Below are 8,924 nucleotides of genomic sequence, written 5' to 3'. Positions count from 1 at the left end.
AAATAGCCGTTGAAGTCCAACGGATCTATTGTCGGTCGACCGGAAAATTCGTCGGTCGACCGAAAATTTTCATCGGTCGACCGGACCGGTCGACCGACAGGCTTTCTGTCGCCCAGTGAACTTTTGACCTCAGGTTCGGTCGACCGGTGCGGTCGACCGAAATCTGACATATTCAAAAATTGTTTTGCTGATTTTAAAACGCTGTTTAAAAATATCAAATAAATTCCAAAAAATGTAAAACTTTGGGGAATGATTGTAGACATGATAATAAACATGCTACAATGACTGGTTTCGAAAAAGGACTTCCCAAATGAAAAATATCATCATTTTACAAAATAGTCCAAAACATGAAAATATGAGATACTTGAATTTTGATGTTTTGACATAAACCAACTTTTGAAACTTTGTGAAATGTTTTTATAGACTTAGTAAAACATGTATAAACTGATATTGAAGTCTATAAACTAAGAATACAGTATTTTCACAAATACAATAGAAAATGAAACCTATGAGTATGTATATGAAAATATATTTGTTTCATATCTAAGTAGATAAACCAAATCACAATATGAAACATGTAATTTCATATTTATAAACATGAAAACCAAAACTTGTGTTGTATATATATGTGATTACATATATATACAAGGAAACTAATAAAATGTGTGTGTATAGATAATTGAGCTTAGAGTACTTAACACACATAATATAAATGCTAAACTACATTACCCAAGCAATCTTGATCTTCAATTAAGCTTGACTTGGTACACGTTGCTGTTCGCGGGGAAAGTTGGTGTTTTCTTCATTATCGATTCCATTGCACTCAGTTAACAACTTTATGCGTTACAAAGAGATCCGGTCTTTTTATAAGATCCGGCTTACAATGAAAATCAAAATAAAACAAAGAAATCAAAATTACAACTTCTCTCTTTTACCGAACAAATCACAAGATCCTGTTATCCGGTCTCTTGCTTCTGTGGGTTGTTTGCCTGCGCCGGGGTTGCTTACCGTGGACCACCGCGTGATCTGGATCCAAGCAGATCTACGACGTATTACGGGTATTATCCCACCAAGGAGATAATAGCCGGGAGGGATCGTTTCACCAAGGAAACGACCGCTCGAATCTCGGGATCTAAGAACCAAGCTTAGATCCGGAGTGTGACGACGTAGATCTGAGGATTAGACTCTCTCGAACTCCTGCCTTTTTCGGTGCGGGTGCTCGCTAAGAATCAAATCCGGGTCTCCAAGTCTTCAAGCCTTCAGATCTCCGAGTTGAGGTGACAATCCGGCAGAGTTTCGGCTCTCTCAAAAGTTTCAGAAGAAGTCCTCCAAATGAACGAGTACCAGGCCTATTTATAGGCTCTCAGAACTGTGCGTTTGCACAGTTCTGAGCCTAGCCACCCCTAGGTGGCTCGGCCTTGGCCGAGCCACCCTGAGGTGGCTCGGCCTTGGCCGAGCCACCTTAGGGTGGTTCGGTTCGGGCCGAGGTCCCCCAGGTGCGCTGGTTGGCCGAGCCACCTCAGGGTGGCTCGGCCTTGGCCGAGCCACCCTAGGGTGGCTCGGCCTTGGCCGAGCCACCTTAGGGTGGTTCGGTTCGGGCCGAGTTCCCCCAGGTGCGCTGGTTTTGTCGTTTTCCGTTGTTTCCGGTTGTTTTGTCCGTTGTTCGGTTGTTTTGTTGATTTGTTGACCTGATTCCGGATTTGGCAGTAAACTCAGTCGGGGTTTGAGTTCAAATCCACTTTGTTGGAAGACCCGTCGACTCCCCGAACCACTAACGTTGTTCACATGCAGTTCGTTAGCTTTGTAGCCTCTTTAGTTCGTTTCGTTGCTTGAACGTTCGTCGATTTGTCGAATCATCGCGCCGAGCTGTGTCAAGGGACCTATAAGCAGTTTTATACGCCTACACACGTATTTATTGTTTTCACTAGAGAGATAGTGATTGTGATGCTAAAATATGTCGTAGCATGCTGTTTGGTGCTTAGTAGGTTTGACAATCTAGGTTTCGTCTTGGACTGCAGCCTCACGTGAAACCTGGGATGTCACACAAACCACTTAAGATAAGCATAGATTATCAAATTCTTCTTCTACCAATTAGTTCTCTAGTTGATTATCTTATACATGATTATTTTAAGCATAAGAGAATAATTCATACAATATAAAGGAAATAAAGCTAATTTCATGCAATTCTAAGATTCCTACAAGAATTAGTTTCGCATCTTAAGAAATAAAAACAAGGGATGAAATGAAAAGAATAAGAACTAATTACAAAGCAAAGAAATAAGAACAAGGAATTTTACACTATGAACAAGAAATAAATCTAACTAAATTACAAAAGAAATAAAAATAAAAGAAAATAAATCTACTCTATAAATTAAAATGCAAAATAAAATAAAGACAAGAAAATAAATCTACTCTACAAGACATGAATGTAAATCTAAACTAATAAGCAATAAGAAAGAAATTACTAAAAAGAAATAAAAAATAAAATAGAAAAATAAAATAAAAGCAAACCTTCAAATTGATTTTTATCTCCATTATCATCATCAAACAAAGAGAAGAAAATTTAAAATGGTGAAAAAAATTCTTTTATTGATTGCAATAAAAAGTTATAATTTTTGGAAGGTCTTCTCAATTAAGAGTAACTCTCCTCTCTAAATGGAGTTATAAAATTTTTCATACCCTCAACCACTCACTCTCTACCCCTATTTATAGTAAACATCAATGAATGTGAGCCTTTGGATCAAATTCTTATCCAAAACCTTTGAATTTTAGCTCTTAATTCATAACAAACTGTCGCTGGCATTGATACCAGAATCGATGCGGACATCGATGCGTGCTGCTCTTCAATGTTGGCCGAAGTTTTCTTCTTTCATTTGGCTTTGAATTTAGGCTTTTTGGCTCTTGCATATATTCTTCATTTAATACATGGGCTTTGTTGAGAGATATGGTTGTTGGGCTTTATTTTTAATTAACCTGCAATTAAAGATAAAAATAATTATTTGTGGTATATTTATTTATATAAAATAGATAATGAGGGTATAAAATTATAATAAAATGTGATTATAAAATACCCCCACACCTAAACTTTTGCTAGTCCTCTAGTAAAGAAGGAAATTAAAAATCCTAACTCACTTTCGTAAGAATCGCGGTTGTATTTAGCACATACAACAAGCCTTTAAACCCCTAGGTTACCCTAGTGGAAAAGTTATAGTCTCATGAGGGTTTGTAGTGAATATACCCACAAAATTCGATCAACTTGCTAATTTAAAGAAATTAGTAAATAACTAATTTTTTTGATATATTTAGACATTCTAATTGAAGCTAGTTAATACTCAAGAAAATGTTTTTATATATAACTTCAAGGTAAATCTCCTAGAAAATCTTTTTATTATAGCAATACAAAACCAAGTCAAATCTTAGAAATTTAATTTAAAAGTTTTGAAAAGAATATGCTAACTCTTTGTTTTAAATAACTTTCAAGTCTCTTGATCAAAAATTATTTTTTCAAGACAATATATACAAAATAACAATATATAATAATGGTTAGTTATATTATTATATAATATATATATATATATATAGTATATTATTATTATATATATATATATATATATATATATATAAATATAATATATATACCACACTCTTTAATTCTTGGTGTTTTTTTTTTTTCTATTTGATTAGGGTTTCTGTTGACGCTCGTGGGTTCATACCAAGGCTGCAGTCCGAGTGAGAACGCAAGAATGTCAAACCTGTCATGCACCACACCGTGCAATAACATGTTTCACCATCACAATTCTATCACTCTAGTGGGTCAATAATAGGTGTATGTACAAAAGTAATTAAAAGATACTACAAGAGATAACTGATGAAACGATTGAGATCAAATAGTATTTCATCATCCAACATACAGGAATGTAAAGTCAATGTCTGAAATGAACAAACTGGAGTTCTTAATACATCTCAAATACAACAAGTCTGAGTAGAGGAAATAAGGCACACAGCCTTTACAACATCTAGAATAAAGTCCTCAAATGTCTAAACAAAGTCTATAGTGGAGCTCCAAAATAAAGCATAGCTAGAATAGATAGTCGAACACTAAAGTGTGTCGCCATCAACCTGCAACTCTCCGGGCTCCTGGCTCGTGACCTGAAAGGAGGGAAGGGACAACGAGCGTCAAAGCGTTAGCGAGCAACATCACAACCAACCCCAAGGGAGAGGGCTTGTTGTATAAGAAAATACAGTTATCACAAAGCGAGCAACATCACAACCAACCCCAAGGGAGAGGGCTTGTTGTATAAGAAAATACAGTTATCACAAAATATATATATATATAAACAATTATCCTAAAATAAACAATGGGTCTTAGTACTTATGAAGTTTTAACACGGGCATAGGTACGTCGAGCGAAATAATCCAAACAAGGAAACCCTCATGTATATACCTTATATCCCAAATTGAAAATCCCTAAGTACCAAACCCGGAGTCTAAATACATGAACAGAAATAAGTAAAAAGGATTACAACCCATCTCAGAACGTAAATGCAGTTTCATGTACTGTCCTACATGAATACCATGTCGTATTCTACATAAGTGTCGTATCATACTCTACATATGTGTCATGTCATATTCTTCATAAGTGTTATGTCATAACTCATGTGAAATGTCGCATACCGGGTTAAGAAGGATGTCCAATACATGAATTAGATTTAGAGATTTCCCAACACATGAGAAAAATAGGTAACTGTCCAACACGAGGACTGAAATGGATTATAGTCCAACACGAGGACTTCTATGGATTATAGTCCAACACGAGGACTGTGCAACCGAGTAAGTATTACTGATATACATGGTAAGATTTACTTATACAAATTTCATACTCAACTCAGTGTGTGATTCTAAACTGGTATTTCAGGCCATCTATCATGCATAGATACTTAGTAAAACTGAGAACCAAAGTTAGAAAGTCGAGGCAAATACTCGAACGAGTGAAAAGTTCAAAAAAAACAAACAGAGCAAAATAATCTGTGTGGCGATCGACCGTGGAGCCCACTCCGGTCGACCGCTCGCAGGTCCAAGAAATACTGGGCTCAACAGCTGAGCGGCGGTCGACCGCTGTGGTCATGCCGGTCGACAGCTCAAAGTGCAGAAGCGATTCTGCTGGCAAAAACTCACGACGGTCGACCGCTGAGTCCGCTGCGGTCGACCGCTGATCGGACAGAACCCCAGTCTGGGTTTCTGTCAGCTTCGAAACTCATTTAAAATTTGAGGTTTTCTATAACCAACTAATTTTAACAATTCAATAGTAATGTATGGCAGTAAATAACAAGTTTAAATAGTTAAAACCTCATTACCAAAAATCCCAAACCTTAATCAACATGATTTTAAAAGTTCTTAAACAGTAAAAATAAGTTTAACCCTCATAAAAACGTTTTAAATCAAGATCTCATTAATTAAACATCATTAGTGAACTTTTTAAGACTGAAATATATGATTTTTGCACCTCATGCCATAAGATCTACTTTATCTACACAAAATACGATTTGGGCTCAACAAAAACCGGATTTAAAACTCAAATCTAAGCATAAAAATGAAAAGGGGTGAAGTTGGGCGAGATGTTACTCGCCTACGACGAAAACGAAGCCCTAGATCTGGAGGAAGATGATCCCTCTCGCTGAAACCACCAAAAATCCGTTGAAAACCCCTTCAAAGCTCCTCCAAATCACCAAAGAGTGAGAAACTAGGGTTTGGGGGGAGAGAGGGGGGCTAGGGTTCTGATTTCAGATGAAAAAGGGTTCTCTTGGGTAAATTAGAATATATACTAACCCCCAAACCCGACCCGAAATCCGTTAAGACCCAAAACCCGGCAAACTCTCTGCCTGCTAGGCGGTCGACCGCTGCGCCCAGTGCGGTCGACCGCACAGCAGGAAATGAGTTTCCTGAGTGCGAGAACGAGGTGCGGTCGACCGCCGCATCCACTGTGGTCGACCGATCAGATGAACTTTGCCAGGTTTGATCTGATCACCACATGATGCTCGAACTACTCAAATTATCTCACTTAAAAACACTTGATGAGTTCTCGTACACTGATAATCACATTCCTTATATATATATATATATATATATATGTGTGTGTGTGTGTGTGTGTGTGTGTGTGTGTGTGTGTGTGTGTGATAATCACATTCCTTATATATATATATATATATATATATGTGTGTGTGGTGTGTGTGTGTGTAGTCTAAAAAAATGTGTAAATCAAGACAACCTGAAAAAATTATTTTCAACTCTAATTTAAGCATGCAAAAATTTCATTATTTTAATTAAAAGTCTAAGTTAAGGCTTAAGTAAAGTATACTACTTTGAAAATTTATTACTTAAGAAATTTATTTGGAGTTATCATAAAAAGGTGAACTTGAGTATATCACTAACTAGGAATTAGAAAATTTAAAATTTATCAATTAGATCAATTATTACTTAACTCTATTAATTTGGCAAGTGATAAAAAAAATTTAACTAACAAAGGAAAAGTGATAAAAAAATTACTATAACAAAATATTAACTAGCAAAATACAAAGGAATAGGTAACTAGCTTACACCCCCACACCCAGATTTTGCATTGTCCTCAAAGCAAATACTAACAATATATCACGGTCTATAAGTACATGCCGAAATAAAAATCAAAGTCTGGGTAAAAAGAACATCCCTCATTGTTCATCTCCAGATAGATCGTCATCCACATCATCAGCGGTAGCTGCTGAACTCGGTCCTGCCTCATCCTCTCCCGGGAAATCATTAGGCTGAAGTGGTGTGATAAAACTCTAAAGCTCGGGTGGAGGTTCAGTTGTATCTCCATGCACCCTCCGTCACTCTCTCATCAAATATGCCATGGACTTGGTGAGGTAGTTTATTTGACCTTGCATCCTATTTATCTGACCTTGCATCCTAGCTTGTTCTTCATGAATGGGGTCATGTGTAGCTGGTTGGTGCTGAGGAGGAGCTCTATGTGAAGAACCTGACTGATCTCATCCTGATATGCTCTTCCTTACAGTCTGATCATTTAATAACCCCTTCCCTGCTTCTAATCTATCCTCTGCGAATATGGGAACATGAAATCTATGGAAGAGTCTAGTAATGAAATAGGGGTAAATAAGCTGAGCTCGTGATGCAGACTGTGTCTTGGTCCAATCCAACACACCCTCCACTGATGATCGTATCTGTACAAATATAATCCTTGCTATATCAAATTGCTAACCAGTGGCTATTCAAAAAAGAAGGAGTATATCGTGAGTGGTAATGACAGAGTATGAAGTGGTGGGTTTCAAATCAAAGTTCAGGAAAAGATTAAGTAATATGTATTCTGGTTTGAGATTTCCTGAACAGAAACTAGATGTAAAGATCCCCCTACACAAAGTCATGGATATGTTATTATATTCTAGTGTACCAGGCTGTAATGTGGAGGCTAAGTGGAAATAATCTGGTACATCAGTCGGTGATTTTGCAAGATCAAGGGTAGTACGGATAGTGGGAAGACAAAAAACAACCCTAACACCCCTCACTATAGAAAAAGATAAAAATTCTCTATATGGATTAATTTCCCATCCAGAATAAAACTAACGGACTAATGAAATATTTGCTTTTTCTAGGTGTTTATTCATCATGCCCTGAAGTCCTACTACGGTTAACATGGTGAGTGTAGATTGATATGTCTGCAGTGCACTAATCTGAAATCCTCTCTCAAAGTGAACATTTAGACCCACAATTCTAGCCAAATTGTGGGTCTATCTATATCGGTATCAGAAGGTTCTTGAGAAGATGATGAACTAGCTCGGGATTTCTTTCTTGGGGGCATCTACAGAAAAAGAACGAAAAGAAACAAAATGATATTTTAATAACAAAATTCCAAAAAAATTTATTTTTTATTTTTTTTATTTTTTTAAGAATTTAGCTACAAATTATTCAACATGATTTAATTTCAAGTTATCAAAATTTTGATTTGTCAATAAATTTCCTTAAAACTATTATTTTGGTAAAAAATGTTAAAATTTTGATAACTTGATCGGTGAAACATGCATGTTGATATGACAATAATAAGCTAAACCTTAAAAATTTTGATTTTAATACAATATCCTCAATTACCCAATTTTTTTTATCATAACAAATTTTCCAATGTGAAAAGTGTACCCAATTCAAACTTCAATTTGACCAATTATTCACCTTTTAAACAAAACACCTCAAATTCAAGTTTCATATTTTGCATAAGCCCCCCAACTTTAAACTTCAATTGGAATTTATTTGTAAATCAATCACTCTTCACCTAAATTGAAGGTCTGAATGTTTTCGTTTTTCGCACTAAACCCCCAAGAATTTTCGGATTTGCATAAATCAACCAAATTAAAATTTCAATTTTGCACAAAATACCTCTAGAAATTTATTTCAGATTTTGTACAACATATTCTCAATTTTAAATCACTCACCTAGTTGAATGTTCGAAATTATGTGTTTTTGCACAAAACCCCCAAGAGTTTTCGGGTTTGCATAAAATCCCTAAAATTTTTGGATTTTGTACAAAATCCCCAATTTAAACCCTTAATTTGTTAACTTGATCAATTTTTATCATTAATCAACACAAAATATGATAATAATCCAAAAATACTCACGATTCAACCACTAGATCATCCATGTACACATTCAAAATAATGAAATTACAAGATCAAGATAGAAATTATATTCAACCACTAGATCATCCATGTACACATTCAAAATAATGAAATTACAAGATCAAGATAGAAATTATACCTTGGGGAGATGTGTAGAGGAAAATAATGAAATTACAAGATCAAGATAGAAATTATACCTTGGGGAGATGTGTAGAGGTGGAAGAAGCCCAAAAATCGTGAAGAAATTGCCTCCAATAGGTTGGATCT

Source organism: Asparagus officinalis, chromosome 1, assembly GCF_001876935.1.
Source record: "Asparagus officinalis chromosome 1, Aspof.V1, whole genome shotgun sequence".
NCBI classification, from domain to species: domain Eukaryota; kingdom Viridiplantae; phylum Streptophyta; class Magnoliopsida; order Asparagales; family Asparagaceae; genus Asparagus; species Asparagus officinalis.
The sequence above is the reverse complement of the archived record's forward strand: the minus strand, read 5'-3'. Positions refer to the sequence as shown.